Genomic DNA, 20,666 nt, shown 5'->3' on the forward strand with positions numbered 1-20,666 from the left:
CTCTGGTTTTGGGGAAAAGGGAAAACAGGGAAGTAAGGACAAATATTTCTTAAGTATCCACTTGTGGTCCTCTCTATTGGTTTTCTTGGTTTCTATGGATTATGTTAACTGGATACTGATACCTTCTGAGTTCAAGAGGTTCACCTATGAGCTATTAGGGGCTTTCCTACGGATTACTTTCCTAATGTAGGAGATCCGGCTTCAGATCATCCTCTTCCAACCTCTCAGCTGCAACTCCCACCAGTAAACCCCAAAGCCTCTTGCTGCTGGGGAGTCCTTGCCTTGTAGCAAGTCTTTTTGGTAGGAACCTAGCAAAAAAGTTCAAATTTAGCTATCCTCTGGAGTGACCACTTGGTGCACAGGAAATTCATTTGCCCTTACAGACTGAGGAAGATGATGTTAGTTTTCCCATTTTGAAGGTTCCCACAATTGCTTTGAATCATTTTCTTGTCTTGAAGCACCCTCTCATATCACTCAAGGGTCAGGACACTCCCATATTCAACACATGAAAGTGAAGCAAAAGCCATTATATTATCCAGTAGGCCAATGATGCATGGATCTGATAGTTCTTTCCCCTACCCCTTATATGCTGTTCATACATAAGCTGGTGATGGAGGTATTGGGATTAATTGTGACAAGACCAATGTTGCCTCCTCCCAGAAAGCCCGCAAAAAGCATAATTGGTTCCAGTTGTTGGCAATATTTTTTAGAATGAGGTACTTCTCCTCCTATTCTTCCTCTTTGTTCTCTTCCTTTGGATTCCCATTATCACAATCAAGCCAACAGGAAAATTCACACTCACAACTCTGTAACAGATTTTTAAAAAGTATATATGTATTTAAATGTGTTTATTGTCTTTCCCTTCCACTAGAATATCCATGAGATGTTTTTGTTTTTGTTTTTTGAAAGCTTATTGGGGTGACAATTGTTAGTAAAATTACATAGATTTCAGATGTACAATTCTGTATTACATCATCTTAAATCCCATTGTGTGTTCATCACCCAGAGTCAGTTCTCCTTCCATCACCATATATTCGATCCCCCTTACCCTCATCTCCCACCCCCCACCCCCCACCCCCCTTACCCTCTGGCAACCACTAAACTATTATCTGTGTCTATGAGTTTCTGTTTCTCATTTGTTTGTCTTGTTCTTTTGTTGTTTTTGGTTTATATACCACCTGTAACAGATTTTGATTTAAAAAAATATCACTCTTGTTTCTGGGTAAGTGGATTGTAGGGGCAAAAGTAGCAGTAGTGAGACTGCTTAGGAGGTTGTTTCAGTAATCCAGATGACATGTAATAGCAGCATGGATCTGACTGTAAACAGTGGTGGTGAGTAGCAGCAGTACTTCAATTCAGAAATCACTGTATTTTGGAGGTAGAGTTGACTTGACATGCCAATGCAATGCATGTGGTAAAACACAAATCAAAGATAGCTGCTAGGTGTTTGACTGCAGCAACTGGTTGGAAGGTGGTGCCCATTACTGAAATGAGTAATAATGAAAGAGAGACTGGTTTGGGTGAGAATTATGTATTCGCCATATTAAATTTGAGATGCTTATTAACCACCTAAGAAGATATCTTAAATGAAGAGAACAAATGAAATTAGATTCAAGCGTCATTGTCTTAGCTAAGGCATCAGATTTATAGGTGTTTGGCTCTGCTGTAATGAGATACCCATGCAACACCTAAGTCAGCCATGAGCCAGAACTTAAGTATTTCCAGGGACCTATTCAATAATATCAACTTTTCCTACACAAATGCAACCATTCTGGCTCTCCTCATCTACCAACAACAGGTCTTCTGTGCAATAGTTAATACCAATACACAGAGCACGAGGACTTTACAGATCTCAGCATGAGAGCACCTTTGAGAATGGCATTGCTAAATACAAAACACCCTTCCTTTTAATTGCCCTGCTGACCACATTATAGGACTTGGCTCAGCTACAGAAAAACAAAGGTTACCGGTGACAGCCTGAAACAAGGCAACCTACAGAGTGTGACTAGATGGACACCACTTGCCAAAGAAACTTTTGTTGGGAGTGTGGGAGCCAGGCAGTTCCACAATTGCCCCCTCTATGACTCCTTTATAATTAGTCCTACTTCCAAATCTCTCCTAGGGTTTCAGTCTCAGATAAGCCCATGCCTTCTATTACGTCACCAAGTGTATACTGCTGGAATACTTTGGCAACATTTTCAATTCAGAGGCCAGAATAACAATGCACTGAGAAAGAGGCCTTTATAGATCTCAGACAATGAAGGATTTCCTCTGCCAAACATTTCCTCTTTAAATATTCTTCCTTCCTATAGCGTGTTGAATGGTGGTCTCCAAAAAGATATGTACATGTCCTAATACCCCAGAAACAGTGAATGTGACATTATTTGGAAAAGTGTTTCATAGATATAATTAAATTAAAAATCCTGAGATGAAATGATTCTGAATAACCCAAGTGGGCCCTTAATCCAATAACAAGTGTCCTTATGAGAGACACATAGGAAGGAGGAGGAGAAGGCCATGTAAAGATGGAGGCAGAGATTGGAGTTATGCAGCCACAAGCCAAGGAACACTTGCAGCCACCAGAAGCTGGAAGAAGCAAGAAAAGACTCTCCCCTAGAGCTTTCAGAAGGAGTGCAGCCCTTGGTTTCAGACATCTGGCCTAGAGAACTATAAAAAAATAAATTTCTGTTATTTTAAGCCACCAAGTTTGTGGTAATTTGTTATGTAGTTTGTTATATAGTTTTCCTACATAACCAGAAAGGTACTCCTTTCTGGTTAGTCTTTTAATAACCAGCATGGAGTACCTTTTTATCAAGCAATGTTAGCCATAGGAGATAAGTAATTTTAATATATGTCAAAAGGGCCTTGCTTCAATGGTTTTTAGCATTTTATGTCGTTAAGCTCCTGTGCTTGTGAGCCACAGTGAGTTAGGGGTAGAAAGAATTAACCCAAAGTAGATTTTGAACAATAGTCTATTGTTTTGATGAAGGTATACAGTCAGGTAGACCTCCCCTCTGTTTGTGTTCCCAATAAAACAGAGATTGAAGCAGACAGCAAATTGATGTTGTGTTTTTAGGAGTATCTTCTTTTTTTGATAATGATAAAAGTATAGGTTTTGAAGTATACCCTTTTGAAAATTAATTAGCACATATTTTAACAAGTCATCTGGCATTGAGTTTTCTGCTTTACCTTCCGAGGTCTGGCTGGGGCCACAAAGTAAATAAAGTAAAAGTGTATTTATCGTGCACTATGTGCTAGGTGCTTTCCTAAAACAACACTGTAAGGTAGTATTATTACCCTATTTTAATTGTATTGATTTGTATGTATGGGCTAAGCCCATCATTATCTCCATTTATGAGGAATTTGAGACTCAGAAAGAGAAAGCAACTTGCTCAATGTTACACAGCTCGGTCAGAGCCAAGATATGACCTCAAATCAGTCAGACACCCAAACTCTGCTCTTTTTCTGCTATGCCATGCTACCATTAACTATTCTTTGGTCCCTACAACTCCTGAACTAGAGTAAGGGATAGAGGTTTATATTTACAAAGTTTCAACATTAACATTTTAGCCTTTTTAGGGTTCCTGGAGTTCTTCACTCTAGGGATTTGGATTACAGTGACTCATGAGGCATTTTTTTTTGCCATGTGACATACCCTTTTATGAAGACTCACTTGTCCTCTGTGAGCTCATTGCTTTACTCACAACACAGCCATGCATCGTACCTGCCCCCAGCCCACCCCTCTACCTTATCTTGGCCCTTTTACAGTCATCATGCCTGGACCTAGGATGTTGTGTATCCCAAGATGGAACCTGTAAAATTCCTCTCAGAAAAGTCCCAAGGCCATTCCCTAGGACTTCGGAGAATAAAACTTATTTTGAGATATATAATACGTAAGGAAAAAGGGAAGAGAGAGAAGAAGGGAAAGATGGAGGGAGGGAGGAAATGAGAGAGGAAATATAAATGATAATATATAAAAATAAATAATTGTTTCCTTGCTTTTCTCTATATATAAACAGTATAGTTTAGGTTTGTTGTTTACATATTTATATGAATGGAATCATACGCTATTTTCTATTTCATGTCTTGCTTCTTTTACTCAATATTGATACTGTGAGATTCATTCAAGATATAGGGTCTCATAGTTACTAATTCATTCTTGTTTCTAGTCATCATTTTATTTTACAAACATACAAAAACGTAATATAATTTATGAATGTATATGTCCTCATTATATAGGGCCATGCTAATTGTCTAGTGTTCCAATTTTAGTTTATGTGCTGTGGGAGTGAGTATGAGCCTTAGTTTCCTCATCAGTAAAATGGAGATAACAAAACTAGCTGACTTGGAATCACATTAAGATGGCAGAATAGATAAATGCTATACCTTCTGCCTCCCCGGAGCACATAAAAGTACAACTAAATTATAGAACAATCAACCTTGAGAATCATCTAAGACTAGCTGAACAAAACCGCTATAACTAAGGATATAAAGAAGAGGCTACATCAAGACTGGCAGGAGGGGCCGAGATGTGAAATGGGCTGACCCCACACCCACAGGCAGTGTCTGAGCACTGGGAAGGACACCGCAGCAGTGGAGGACCCCCTGAAGAGTGAGGGGTCCCAGCCCCACACCAGGCTACCCAGCCCAGGGGTCCTGTGTTGGGAAGAAGAGTCCCCAAACATCTGGCAGTGAAAATCAGCGAGTATTCTGTCTTGGTGAGATGGAAGGTGGCTGGAAACCCAGACATCCTCTTAAAGGGCCCATGCAGAGACTCCCTCACAGGCACTCACCCAGGGCTCTGGCAGAGGGACGGTGACTCAAGAGGTACCAGAAGCATACAGGGAAAGATTGAGTGTGTGGTTTTAGGATGAGAGCTAAAGAGACAGCCGCCATTGTCCATGTGTAGAGCCAGCCGCTCGTATAACCTACAGGAGGGCACCATCGTCCTGTGTTGAGCCCTCCCCCATAGGGCCAAATCTGAGACCTCATTGGTCTGGTAAAATCCATGCATGTGTGCACAACCTTGATGAATCCCTTGGACCCTACCCAGCTAGTATTGTATCACTTACGGCATCCTCAGCTCCTGGGTGACCAGCCCTGCTCTGAAAGTTGCAGGAGGCTTGTACAGTGGCATATAGCCTGTGGCAGCCTGGGGAACTTTCAATGGCAGGCAGTCAGCCCTAGCTTGAGCTGCAACCCTTCTTGGGCAGTTCTCAGGGATCTGTGGGCTCGCGGTGAGTGGTGGCTGAACGTGGTTTTCTCTGAGCATTTTGTGGAGTGGCCACAGACTCAGCACTGGCACAAAAACTGAATCTGCATTAACTTTGTGAAAAGCACCAGCCATACCCTGTGAATCCTTGGGACCCTGCCCCACCCAACTTGGGTGGCATCAATGGGAGCACTGCCAACAGCAGGTAACCCAGCCTGGCCTGTGCACCTAAGGGGGTTCTGTTAGCCTCTGAGCCTTATGGGCAGCTGGCAGGTGATAACAGGCCTGGGTAGGGGGTCTCTGGGCATTTTGCTAAGCTGCCCAAGGCCCAACTCTGGTGGTAGCTGACCATGGTTCATAGCGAGGCCACTCTCACATGCCTCTAGGTCCAACACAGGAAGCAACTAATTGCATATAGCTTTGTAGCTCCTACCAGGTAGCACCAGGTCAGTCACAGGCAAGGCTGAAATTGACCTGCACAGGAGCCCCTCCCAAGAGGCACAAGAAACAACACACCCAGAGGTCAGTCTCAGACCACACCAGAGCACTACCTGATTAGCCCCACAAGTGCCACAGCCAAAGGGAGGTATCAACAGGTACAATAGCCCACTCGGGCAAATCCTCCATGAAGGGTCATCCTCCATACAGCAGCTCATACACTGTGGGTGTAGCCAACCCTCACAGCCAGTCAGCCTGAGATTCAATCCCACCCTCTGCAATCCCACCAAAAGCAATTAAGGCTCAACTACAACAGGAGAATACAAAAAACCCACACAAGAGACACTCCTGGAACATACATACAGGTGATCAAAGATTCTGCTCCACTGGACCATACAGGACATCTACTACAAAAGACCAACTGACAAAGGCTGAGAGACATAGAAGATCTACCTAATACATAGAAGCAAACACAGAGAGGCAGCCAGAATGAGGAAACAAAGAAACATGTCCCAAATGAAAGGAAAAACTGCAGGAAAAAAACTAAATGAAATGGAGGCAAACAACCTACCACAGAGTTAAAAACCCTGGTTATAAGAATTCTTAAGGAATTTAGTAAGAACATGAACAAAGAGATAGTAAACATTAAAAAGGACATAGAAACCATAAAAAAGTTAGAAATAAAGAACACAATAACTGAAATGAAGAATACACTAGAAGGAATTAACAACAGGGGAGATGAAGCAGAGAACTGAATCAGCAATTTAGAAGATATGGTAGCAGAAAACACCCAATTGAAACAACAGAAAGAAAAAGAAGAATACAAAAAAAAAAAAAAAAGGAAGATAGTTTAAGGGACCTCTGGGACAACATCAAGTATAACAACATTCACATCATAGGAGTACCAGAAGGAGAAGAGAAGAAGCAAGGGATCGAGAACCTATTTGAAGAAATAATGACTGAAAAACTCCCTAATGTGGTGAAGGAAATAGACACACAAGCCCAGAAAGTGCAGAGAGTCCCAAACAATATAAACACAAATAGGCCCACACCAAGACACATCATAATTAAAATGCCAAAGGTTAAAGGCAAAGAGAGAATACGAAAAACAGCAAGAAAAAAACATCTAGTTACTTACAAGGGAGCCCCCATAAGACTATGAGCTGATTTCTCAACAGAAACTTTGCAGGCCAGAAGGGAGTGGCAGGAAATGTTCAAAGTGATGAAAAGAAAGGACCTACAACCAAGGCTACTCTACCTAGCAAGGCTGTCATTTAAAATTGAAGGATACTGAAGCACTATTCACAATAGCCAAGACATGGAAACAACTGAAATGCCCACCAGTAGACAACTGGATTAAGAAATTGTAATATATTTATGCAATGGAGTATGATTTGGCCATAAAGAAGAATGCAACCTTACTATTTGCAATAATATGGATGAACCTAGAGAATATTATGCTAAGTGAAATAAGTCAGAAGAGAGACAATTACCATATGATCTCACTTATATCACTTATATGTGGAATCTAAAGGATAGAATAAATGAGCAAACTAAACAGAAATAGTCTCAGAGATATAGAGAAAAACTGATGGTTGCAAATGGGAGGGAGGTGGGGATTGGGGAGAAGGTAAAGGGATTAGAAAGTACAAATTAGTAGTCACAACATTGCCATGGGGATATAAAGACAGTTTGGGGGATATAACCAAAATGTTGTAAAGATTTTGTAGGGAGTCAGATGGGCACTTGTCTTATTAGGGAGACCAGTTCATGGACTGTGTAGATGCCTGACCACTGCAATGTACACCTGAAGCTGAATAATATTGAATGTCAACTATATAGATATAGACATAGAAATAGATATAAATATAGATATATAGTCACGGGATGTGGAGTACAGCATAGGGAATAGAGTCAATGGAATTATAACAGCTCTACATGATGTCAGATGGGTAGTAGATTGGGAGAGGGGGTTATCACTTTGTGAGGGGTGTAAATATCTAACTATTACGTTGTTTTGTACACCTAAAACTAATAAAAATAAAATAAAATAAAATTGAAGGAGAGATAGCTTCCCAGATGAGAAAAAGCTAAAGGGATTCATTACCACCACGCCAGTATTAGAAGAAATGTTAAAGGGACTAATTTAAGAAGAAGAGGGGAAACAAACAAAAGATCAATAACATGAATAATAAAATGGCAGTAACTATGTACCTATCAATAATTAGTTTAACTGTAAATGGATTAAATGCTCTAATCAAAAGACATAGCTGAATGAATAAGAAAACAAGACCCATTCATATGCTGTCTATAAGAGACCCACCTCAGACAGAAAGACATACATAGACTGAAAGCAAAGGGATGGAAAAAGATATTTCGTGCAAATTGAAATGAAAAAAAAAAAGAGAGACCAGGGTAGCATTACTTGTATCAGACAAAAAGACTTTATAATGAAGACTGTAATAAGAGACAAAGGAGGACATTACATAATGATAAATGGATCAATCCAACAAGAGGGTGTAACGCTAGGAAACATCTATACACTCAACATAGGAGCACTTAAATATATAAAACAAATATTAACTGACATAAAGGGAGAGATTGACAGTAACACAAACATATTTGGGGACTTTTATACCCCATTGTCACCAATGGACCAATATTCCAAGCAGAAAATCAACAAGGAAAGAGTGGCTTTAAATGACACACTAGACTAGATGGATTTAATTGATATTTTTAGAAAATTTCATTCCAACGCAGCAGAATATACATTCTTTTCAAGTACACATGGAGCATTTTCCAAGAAAAGACCACATGTTAGGGCACAAAACAAGACTCATAAATTTAAGGAGGCTGAAATTATATCAAGTGTCTTCTCTGACCACAATGGTATGAAACTAGAAATCAAATACAACAACAACAACAACAACAAAAACAACCCTGAAAAACACACCAACTCATGGAGGCTAAATAACATGCTACTAAACAATGAATGAGTTAACAATGAGATCACGCAGAAATTGAAAGATCCCTTGAGACAAAAATGAAAAGACAACAACTGAAAGCTAAGGGGACACAGCAAAAGCAGTCCTAAGATGGAAAGTCATAGCAATACAGGCCTACCTCAAGAAACAAGAGAAATCTCAAATAAACAATCTAGCTTTACACCTAAAAGGAAATGGAAAAAGAATAGCAACAAAATCCAAAGCAAAGTGAGTAGAAGGAAGGAAATATTAGAGATCAGAGCAGAAATAAATGAAATAGAGACTAAAAAATCAGTACAAAAGATCAATGAAACCACGAGCTGGTTCTTTGAAAAGACAAACAGAATTGATAAACCTTTAACCAGCTCCTCAAGAAAAAGAGAAAGAGGAATGAAATAAATAAAATCAGAAATGAAAGAGGAGAAGTGACAACTGACACCACAGAAAAACAAAACAAAACAAAAAATTTAAGAAAATACTGATAGCAATTATATGCCAACAAATTGAACAATCTGGAAGAAATGGATAAATTCCTAGAAGCATACAATCTTCCAAGGCTGAATCAAGAAGATAAAATTTGAACTGACCAATTCCTACTAACAAAATCAAATCTGTAATCAACAAGCTCTCAAGAAATAAAAGTCCTAGACCAGTTGGCTTCACAGGTGAATTTTACCAAACATTCAAGAAAGAATTAATAGCTACTGTTCTCAAAATATTCCATAAAACTCAAGAGGTGGGAAGGATCCCAAGCTCATTTCATAAGGCCATCATTACCCTGATTCCCAAACCAGACAAAGACATTATGAAAAAAGAAAATTATAGGCTGATATCCCTGATGAATATAGATGCAAAAATCCTCAACAAAATATTAGCAAACCAAATTCAGCAATACATTAAAAAGACCACACATCATGATCAAGTGGGATTTATTTCTGGTATGGAAGGTTGGTTCAATATCCACAAATCAATTAGTGAGATATACACATGAACAAAATGAAAAATAAAAATCATTTGATTATATCAATTGATGCAGAAAAAGTATTTGACAAAATCTACCATGTTTCCCTAAAAATAAGACCTAGCCAGACAATCAGCACTATCTAATGTGTCTTTTGGAGCAAAAATTAATATAAGACCCAGTCTTATTTTACTATAGACTGGGTCTTATGCAATATAATATAATAAAACAATATAATACCAGGTCTTATATGAATAGTATCCATTTATGATAAAAAAAATTCTCAGCAAAGTGGAATAGAAGGGACATATCTCAACATAATAAAGGCCATATATGACAAACCCACAGCTAACATCATACTCAATGAGGAAAAGCTAAAAACATTCCCTTAAGATCAGGAACAAGACAATGATGTCCACTTTCACCACTTTTATTCAACATAGTACTGGAAGTCCTAACCACAGACATCAGAAAAGAAAAAGAAACAAAAGTCATCCAAATTGGAAAGAAAGAACTAAAACTGTCATTATTTGCAAATGACATGATACTATATATAGAGAACCCCAAAGATTCTACCAAAAAACTATTAGAACTGAAAAAACGAAACAAATTTAGTAAAGTAGAAGGATACAAAATTAATAGAAATTGGTTGCATTTTTATACACCAATAAAAAACTATCAGAAAAAGAAATTAAGAAAACAATCCCATTTACAACTGCATCAAGAAATTACCTAGGAATAAATTTAACTAAGGAGGTAAAAACCTATACTCAGAAAATTATAAGGCATTGAAGAAGATACAAATAGATGGAGCATATACCATGCTCATTGATAGGAAGAATTAATATAGGTAAAATGTCCATAGTACCCAAAGCAATCTATAGATTTAATGCAATCCCAATCAAGTTACCAATGGCATTTTTCACATAACTAGAACAAATAATCCATAAAATTTATATGAAACTATAAAAGACTCCAAATAGCCACGGCAGTCTTGAGGAAGAACAAAGCTGGAGATATCACACTACCTGACATCAAACTATACTACAAGGTCATACTAGTCAAAACAGGATGGTATTGGCATAAAAACAGACACATAGATGAATGGAACTGTATAGGGCCCAGAAATAAATCCATGCCTATATGGTTACTTAATCTATGATAAAGGATGCAAGAATATACTTTGGGGTAAAGACAGTCTACTCAATAAATGGTGATGGGAAAACTGGACAGATACATGCAAAATATTAAACTGGAACACCTTTTTATACCATATAAAATAATAAACTCAAAATGGATTAAAGACTTAAACGTAAGTCCTGAAACTATAAAACTAGAAGACAATATAGGCAGTAAACTCTCAGCCATTACCCTCAGTAACATTTTTACTGATATATTTCCTTCGGCAAGGGAAACAAAAGAAGAAAAACAAATGGGACTACATCAAACTAAAAGGTTTTTGCACAGCACCAAAACGAAGACAGTGAACGGGAGAAGATATTCACAAATGATATATCTGATAAGGGGTTAATATAAAAAATCTAGAAAAAAGTCATACAGCTCAACACCTGTCGTGCAGGGCGGCCTGCGGGGTCTCAGCTCCCACTCCCCACACAAGAACGCAGGACATGGTGAGGCAAAAAAGGAACACCCACGGAGTCATAGATAGGGGAGTCATACCACTATACTCTCACTGGCGGTTGGGTTGGAGACACAAGAAGCAGGAGCCACACAATCTGCAACCTGCCGTCCACTTCTCTGCAATCCGCCCTTGCTAACTGCAATCCGCGCTTGCCAGCCACCATCTTCTTGCTAGCCCCCATTTTTTTGCTAGCATAGCCACAGCAGTTATATTAGTGGCCAATGGCTCACTGGTTACAGCTGACGGCCAACTAGCCACAGATGATGGCCATCCAATCACAGTTGATGGCCATTTACTACCTGAGCCAGCACCTTTCTATGTGAGGCTGAGAGCCTGGAAACTGCTTTCTGGGGCTCTGTCCCTACAACACCAAAGAACAAAAACAAAAAACCCCAAACAATCAAATTTAAAGATGAACACACAATGGGATTTATAGATGATGTAATACAGAATTGTACACCTGAAATCTATGTAATTTTACTAACAATTGTCACCCCAATAAATTTAATTAAAAAAATAAATAAATAAAACGCTTTCAGCTCTAAAATTAAAAAAAAAAAAAAAGGGCAGAGGACCTGAGTAGACATTTCTACAAAGAGGACATACAGATGGTCAATAGACATTTGAAAAAATGCTCAACATCACTAATCATCAGACAAATGCAAATTAGAACCACAATGAGATATCACCTCACACTTGTCAGAATGACCATCATCAATAAATCAACAAACAAGTGTTGGCAAGGATGTGGGAAAAAGGGGACCCTCGTGCAGTGTTGGTGGGATTGCAAACTGGTGCAGCCACTATGGAAAACAGTAAGGAGGTTCCTCAAAAAATTAAAAATAGAACTACCTTATGACCCAGCAATTCCACTCCTGGGTATTTATTTAACTGAAGAAACCCAAACCACTAATTTGAAAAGATATATGCATCCCTATGTTTACTGCAGTGCATTTACAATAGCCAAGATATGGAAACAACCTAAGTGCCTGTCAATAGACAATTGGATAAAGAAGAGGTGGTGCACGTATGCAATGGAATATTACTCGGCCATAAAAAAGAATGAAATCTTACAATTTGCAGCACCATGGGTGGACCATAGAGGGTATTATGCTAAGTGAAATAAGTCAGGCTGAGAAAGACAAATACCATATTTTCTGTTATATGTGGAATCTAAAGAACAGAATAAACAAACAAAACAGAAATAGACTCATAGATACAGAGAACAATCTGATGGTTGCTAGATGGGAGGGTGGTTGCAGGGCTGGGTGAGAAAGGTCAAGGAATTATGAAGTACACATTGGTGGTCACAAAATAGTCATGGGGATGTGAAATACAGTATGGAGAATATAGTCAATAATGTAAAAACTATGTATGTCAGATGGGTATTAGACTTATTGAAGGCATCACTTCATAGATTATATAAATGTCTAACCACTAAGCTGTATACCTGAAACAAATATAAAATAATATTGAATGTCAACTATAATTAAAAAAAACACCAATCACAGGCATGCGTAGTACAGCAAAGGGACTATAGTCAGTAATGTTCTAATAGCTATGTACAGTGTCGGGTGGGTTGCAGACTTGTTGGGACAATCACTTTGTGAGGGGTGTAAATGTCTGATCACTATGTTGTTCTGTACACCTGAAAGTAATTAAAAAAACACTAGCTGACTCATCAGTTTGTTGTGAGAATTACATATGACAAATACAAGTTTATCGTGCTTAGTGCCTGGCTGGTGCTGTTTCTTCCTCGATGTGAAGCTTTAATGCACAGAGCATGTGGCTTTGGAACCAGAGATACTTGGCATTGGTTTCTAGTTCAATTGCCTCCTTTGCCTTTTTCAAGTCTCAGTTTGCTCATCTATAAGATGGAGGGTAATAATATCCCACCAATCCTTACATCAAATATTGAATCATTATATTATACAGCTGAAATATAATGTTACATGTCAGTTATATCTCAATAAAAAATATCCCCTCACCAAATTTTGTTATAGGGTTCCTATTAAAAACTGTACAAGACCTGGCATATGGTTGGCAGTTGGCAGAGTTAATTTGTTTTTGATATTCTAGACTGTTTTGTTTAAAAATCTCACCATGTCTATGGTGAGAGACTATCAATCTCCCAGATTAGCATAGAGAGGTAGCACTGAGACTTCGTGTACGTGTTTGTGAGAGAGAAGGGAGAAAGAAAGGGAAGGACAGAGAGAAGGAGAGAACTGAAATGGGTGGTGGTATAATAGAGAGAAATAGTGAGGCTGTTTTACCGTGGCCTGACCTAACTTTGCCTAGAAACAGGGAGGGAGGACCCTTTTGAAGTGGAGACTACAAAAAAAAAACAACAATAATCCAAGATGTGTTTTTGCCCTGAGTGGGGGATTGTGACGAAGGAGTGATCTGAGTGTAGTTACTGTTACATTTGTCTTATTGTGACAACCAGACATGAACTGCACAACACTGAAACCTGGAGAGTTACCCTAGGAATCCATGCTGGCCAATCAGAAACAGTTTTGCCAGATGTTATTAATTACTGCACAAAAACTCTCTTTTCTTCGTCAGGAAATTGACTCCACCCTGTCAGCACTTTCTGTTTGCCTTTATGACTGATAAGCAGGGTGAGGCCTCAAGACAACTTTTATACTGTTCCCACCAAATGAGTTTTATCCTAGTGGGATGAGTTGTCTTTTGTGCCTCCTTCATGTCCTAGAAGCCAGAGCTTGGACCTACTGCACTGAATTTGGTGATCCTTAAAAAACATGAAATCCTAAAGATGTTTTCAACATTCTTCCTCCTCCATAGTCCCCCAACTGTCCATACTCCACCTTGCTCTATCTCCCAAACATAATTAAAACAGCTGTTTAGAAACTGTGATGTCACTTAGTACGAAGGACCAACTTATGGTAAAGGGAGGCCTCAGGAAGGGCTCTGGCCTGCCAGAAATTCAAAAGGCTTCACTCTTCCATTAGCTTATCTTTGATGAGTCAATCTCTTTTTCTGTGCCTCAGTTTGACCATCTGTCAAATGGGAATAATAATCATTTCCCTGCTCTCATAGCATTGCTGAGGATAGCTATAAAAAAATTCTAATTGGATGTCCTTGGGTATATATAAGGTATAATAACAACCACCAACATTTATGAAGTGATTTATTAAGTGTTTACCATAAACTAAGCACTCTACTGAGCTCTTTATATACGGTATCTAATCTATTGCTCACAACGTGAGGCAAACATGACTAGCATCTTAAATGTATGAAAGATGTAGCTGAGGTTCAGATAGGTGGAGTTACATGGCTAGTAAGTGGAAGAGCTGGGTTTAAAGCCAGAAAGTTGGACTGTAGAGTCCATGCTCCTAACCACTGTTCTACTGCCTCTCTGCTGTCATTACATCATTACTCATGCCTTCTCATCTGCTAAAGTCCATCTAAGTCCCATCCTTTCCAGGAAGGCTTGTCTGACCACTCCAGTCAGTAGTAAATACTCCCTCCTCTGAGTTGTTATTTATGGTGTATGTCTAATTTGATATCAAGGCCTATTACCTTATCATCCGTAATGTATTGTTCCTTAGATTTTTTCATAGATGTTACACTCATCTCCTCACATATATTGTAAGCTCACTAGAATGCACATCACATTCCATACTTCGATATCTCCCATTACAAGGACAAGGTAGAATCACAAACTCTTGGAAGTAGAAGGGATATGAAAGATCTTTTTTTTTTTAAGAAGTTTTTTTTTTTTAATTGGGGAAGGGGAACAGGACTTTATTGGGGGAACAATGTGTACTTCCAGGGCTTTTTTCCAAGTCAAGTTGTTGTCCTTTCAATCTTAGTTGTGGAGGGTGCCATTCAGCTTCAAAGAACAGGCCTGCAGGAAGCAGGGAGAGCAATTAAAAAACCATGCAAATGAAAGAAGAAGCAACTAGAAGACTATGTAGATGAATGTCTTTATTGAAGGCAGCAGCAAGGCAGATGGGGAGTAGGCACAGACAGGACAAATACTAACAAAAGAGTATAAGCAGGGCTTAGTTATAGTTGTACATATAGGGAGTAAGCAAACGGGAGGAATCTAAGATTATGCACATGCAGGTTTATCTTATGGCTTGCATGCCTCGATAAATGATGGTGTCATTTAGTAACATCGAAAATGCAGGATGAAGAATAAAATTGCAGGGAATAATTATGAGATCAGGTTTGGACAGCACAAGTGTCAATTTTCTGAGGGATGTGTCCAGTGGATAATCAGTTAGTTATATGGCACTGAAGTCAGGAGAAAATACTGGGCTGTAAACTTGCAATTATTATTTTTAACATTTATCAAGTACTTATATGCCCAGCACTTCACAAGCATTATCTCATTTAATGCTCCCAAAGACCTTATGCTTTAGGAAGCATATTAGTCTCCTTTTTATTGATGAGGAAGCCAAGACTTAGAAGAAGTTAATTAACTCTCATAGCTAGTAAATGTCAGAGCCAGGATTTAAACCCAGGTCAGTCTGGTGGTAGTGCCTGCATTTTAATCACTGCTGTAAATGAAGTATTGGCAGTATGTGGGATTATCCAACATAGTCATGTAAACTGAGATAGGAGGGCCAATGAGTGAAATCTCTAGGTACAACCACATTTTAGATGTACGAAAAAGAGAAGTCTACAGAGGGGACTGAGCATGATCAGGAGGTGAAGCAGGCATGACATGTATGGCAGAAGCCAAGAGAGCATAGAAATTCGTGAAGAAGAAAGTAGACAACAGAGCCTGACAACTGGAACTCTTAAGCTAAAGTTTCCACACACATACTGGGCTATGCCGTATCTTCTTCAGCCTGAACTTGGATAATTGTACTTTTGGATTCAGATGAAGACCTTTACATTATAATCATTATTATATTTGTCTTAAGTAGATCAGCCTGTAGAGATATTTTTTTGGATCCTCCCTTTGTCATAGGCTTATTTGCTCTTCCTTCCAGCTTCATAACATGTCCACATTAGACATGTACTTCCAGATTTACCTCCAAGTAGGAATTCAATAAATATTAATTGAGCAAGTTAATTAAAGAAAAAAATTCTCAATGCCCTCCATGTGCAAAGTCCTAGACTAGATGGTACAAAATAAAGAAATATTCAATCCACTAATTTTTTTTTTAATTTTATTAAATTTATTGGGGTGACAATTGTTAGTAAGATTAGATAGATTTCAGGTGTACAATTCTGTATTACATCAATCCACTAATTTTTTAAAAATGTGATAAGCTTCACCCTGGGGGAAATGCCAAGAGATGAGGCATTGATATTTATTGAGTGCCTACTATGTGCCGGGCAGTATAACAGGCAGGTTGCCTATGGTAATTCATTTAATTATCACAACTACATGTAATACCTGTAAACACTAAGGCTCACAAGGGATTAAACATTTTAAAGTCACAGAAAGACCTAAAGCAGTACAGGGGCTTGAAACCAGTTCTTTTTGGCTCTAAAATCCACCTTCTTTCCATTACAGCACAGGAGGAAAGGGAAAGTTCCAACACTTCAGCAGCTCTCAGCCTCATTGGAAAGATAATTGTCCTCTAATCATTTCACATAAAAATCTTAAGGGATAAATTCCCTCTGTCCTAACAGAAGTGACACCCATCTTTACCTAACAAAGAGTCAAGTGTAGTGACTAAAAAAAGTTTGTGGATTCAGACAGTACTAGATTCAGCTATCAGATATGTTAGGTTCTTACTATGCATTAAGGACAGTACATAGATATTAACAAATATATGGAATCCTTGCTTTTATGGAGCTTAAAGTTTACTAGGGAAGAAAGACAGTAATGTCAATAAATTAAGACACTTTCAGGAATGATATCAACTACAAAAAATTCTGGGTGAGGAAAAAGAGAGTGACGGGGGTGTGTGCACATGCGTGCTATTTTAGATAAGATGATCAAACACTGACATGAAGGAGTCAGCTAAGAGAATAAACCTGGGGCAATAGAGTTCCTGGCAGAAGGAAGAGCAAATGTAAAGACCATGAGGTGGGAACACATTGGACCTGTCTAAGGAACAGCAGGAAAGCCAGTGGGCTGGGGCAGGATGAAGGAGGGGAGGTGTCATACTAGATGAGATTTGTGATATAGGCAAGACTTAATTTTTCCCCCTTCTGTAAAATGGGATAATAATAGCACTTACAAGGAATAAATGAGATAATGCATATTAAGAGCTTAATACAAGTCTGGCACATAGTAAGTGTTCAAAAACTGACACATGCCATCATTGTTATTATCAGGCTGACCATGCCTCGTTCTTTCCACACAAGTAGCAAGGTTTGAATTAGAGGCATGACTCACAGCAAGCAGCTCTCTTGAGAAGCAGGCAGAGACCAGAGCTTTAGTAGAGATGAGGCAGCCAGATAAAGGAAGTGAAATCTCCATCCTTCACTGGCACAAACACACTAGAGTGGTGTCACAGAGAGTGACCCATATTTAGTATAGGGGAGAAAGACTGGAACATTAGCAACAGGGCCGAAGACTACTACATCACAATGGTTCACAGAGGAAAGTGAACTGGCCTGAGAGTTAGGAGGCTTTGTCTTCTCATGTGCAAAATATGAATGATAAGTACCTCATAGAATTGATAAGATTAATGAAAGCACTCATGCACAGCTGACATGTAAGATGGGCAAAGATCACTTTTCCCCTTTCTGCTTCCTCCTATCCTCATGATGGAAAACAAAGGCCAGCTAGGCCAGTTGTATACTGTTAAGAACTGGGGTACATGAAGGGACATCTTGAGCTAGAGAACTCTGTTGTCATTATATGTGCCCCACAGATGCAAGTCACAATTGCTAGATGACATTCAGGACAATTGCTTCAGACCTCCTCTGTTCTTATTCTCATTTGTTAAATTCATGGCTCTCTCCTCTGACGCCAGCCCACTGACACTGATCCTACCAGAATTCTGAATTCTTCCATTATTCTCCTTCCTGGATTTGGGCCCGAGTTACCTACGTTTTGGGTTTGAGTACCTCTTTGGTCCTTTATGCTTCCTTATTGTTTACAGGGTAGATGAGAATTTCTGGCCCTGAAGAATCCACCCTCACTCTTCCCTCCATACTGGGGCAGGGAAACAAGGGGATAGAATGTGGGCATCTGTCTATGCCGGGTCCCTGCCATCAGAACAGGGCCACCTTGTCATTGCCTAAATGCTCACTGTCCCTGAATCCATCTAACAGAGATGATGACACAACACTAAGTCTCCCTACCTTACCCCCCCCACCGCCCCCCCCCACAGATTTAGTTTTGTATTTTACTTAGGTAGGTAGGGAAAAGTAAGGGAAGAGACTTTTTTGGTACGTCTTGCCTCAAGCCAAAATTAGTCTGCATTACAGGGCAGAGATGAACGTAAATGTGGAGAAATTAATAGGGCTAGCTACCACCAAAGGCAAGAGAAAAGATCCAGAGAAAAAAAAAGATGCAAGAGGATACACATCATCTTAACTACTTTCTGGAGCAACATAACACATACATAATATACAACTAGAAATTATTTTGAATTGGGGAATTCAGTTTGTGTGTAACTACTGGCTAAACCTCCCCTCTGCCCTCCAGGCCACAGGTAATCAACCTTGGCTTGAAATCCCTGGAAAAATAAAATAACTGGCTTGGTCCCTGGTCCCTGAGAATGTATTTTGACACAAGGCAGAATATTCAAGAAAAATGCATCAACCACATCATTCTGGGTGGACTGCAGTTTGTGGTTTGACAGCTTTATACAAACAGTAACCAGTGTACTCTGGGTTCCAAAAAACAGATTCCCAGTCTGTCAAACAACTTTGAGAAAACTACAGCAGTTTGAGTCTGAATAAGGAGATTTTCCGTAAACTCATTTGTTGTATTTCCCGGTACCCCACTTCGACTGTTTATGTATAGGGTTGATGTGTTTAACTATGGCCTGCTAAGATTGTTGAAAGTGTTTATAAGCAGTGTTCTCTTTGACATGGAACTCATATCAATATGATGGCAAAGGGTCTGTTATATGTCATCTTGTGAAGAGAGGCAGGAATGGAAGTTCAGGAAATGATGGAATGAATTGAATCCTTAGAAAAGAGGGAAATGGGATTGTAAATTATCAATTTTAAATTCCAGTCAGAAGTGAGAACTGGCTGAAGCACAGGAAATATTGGAAATTCACCAGCAGGTTTTGGGGGCTTACTGATAACCTCAGCTGTCCGCAGTTTCAAAGAGCAACTGTTCCTGGTATAACCCTACTAGCTGACACTCAGGGCAATGCAAAATGCTGTCCCCTTGCCTTGCACTCTTCCTGCCATAAAAGACCCAGAGCCCTATGAAGAGAAGACAGTCACTTCCCCAGGTCTGAGACGATGAGAAGAGAGTGTTTCAGGCATCTTATTGTTTACCTCCTTACAACACCTTGGAGATTTTCCATAGCACAATTATTTTTACATTTTGCGTAAGACCCAGAGTATGAATGTACCAAAGTTTGCTTAACTATTTTCCTATTCATGGACATTTAGGTGTTCTCTAATTTTTCACTATTACAAACAGAGTAATAGTGAAAGAACATCCACATACATGTCTCCTTGTGCACATTTTTGTATTATTCTCTATGGCAGATGCTAAGAAATGAAACTATTGTGTCATAGAGAACATTATTTAAAATGTTAATACTTCTAACTGTTCCCCCAAATTTAGCTGTAGCAATTTACAATCCTGCCAATAATGTATCAGAGTATCTGTTTTCCCAGACTGTCCTTAAATATGCTATTGATAAAATTTTTTAAATTTGCCCATTTCATGGGTAAAATTGATATCTCATTTTAGTCTTCATTACCCTTAACATATTACATTTGGAGTACAATATAACAGGCAATAAAAAGTAAATAAATACACAATAAAAGGAAAATGTGGTTTTCTGAGGCCTTTGCTTCTTCAATTGAGATCCAGAATGTTTGGAAGGTGGGAATGTTTGAATGGGGGTGGATTAGGACAAATGAGAGAAAGTGATGCTTGACCCAGCAAGACATAAATTCAGGTCCTTATTCGCTCAGCAAGCAGAACAGGTGGTGAAGATTAATTGGTTTAAGAAGAGCTGTGATAAACTCCAGGATGATGATGGTTTCACAGGCGCTTAGGGAGATCTGAGGAGATTTGGGAATTGCAAAGCATTGGGCGGTGACACCTGTCTCTGACGGAGCAGTTAGAGAAATCATGAGGCTAATAAGAATAGGAGGAATGTCAAAACGGGGAAATTTTTCCTAAGTCTTCTCTGAGAAGGGTCTGTTATATGGACATTTGATCTAGTTTCATTTTAATATGGATCTATTCAAATTTCTCAATATTTTTATCTATGGTTGTTTGTGTTTGTGCCTTAAAAATGAACTTTTTTTTGTTTTTGTGCTTACTATGGGCTAGCACAGTGTGTGGCACTG

This window comes from Rhinolophus sinicus, chromosome X, assembly GCF_036562045.2.
Source record: "Rhinolophus sinicus isolate RSC01 chromosome X, ASM3656204v1, whole genome shotgun sequence".
NCBI classification, from domain to species: Eukaryota; Metazoa; Chordata; class Mammalia; order Chiroptera; family Rhinolophidae; genus Rhinolophus; species Rhinolophus sinicus.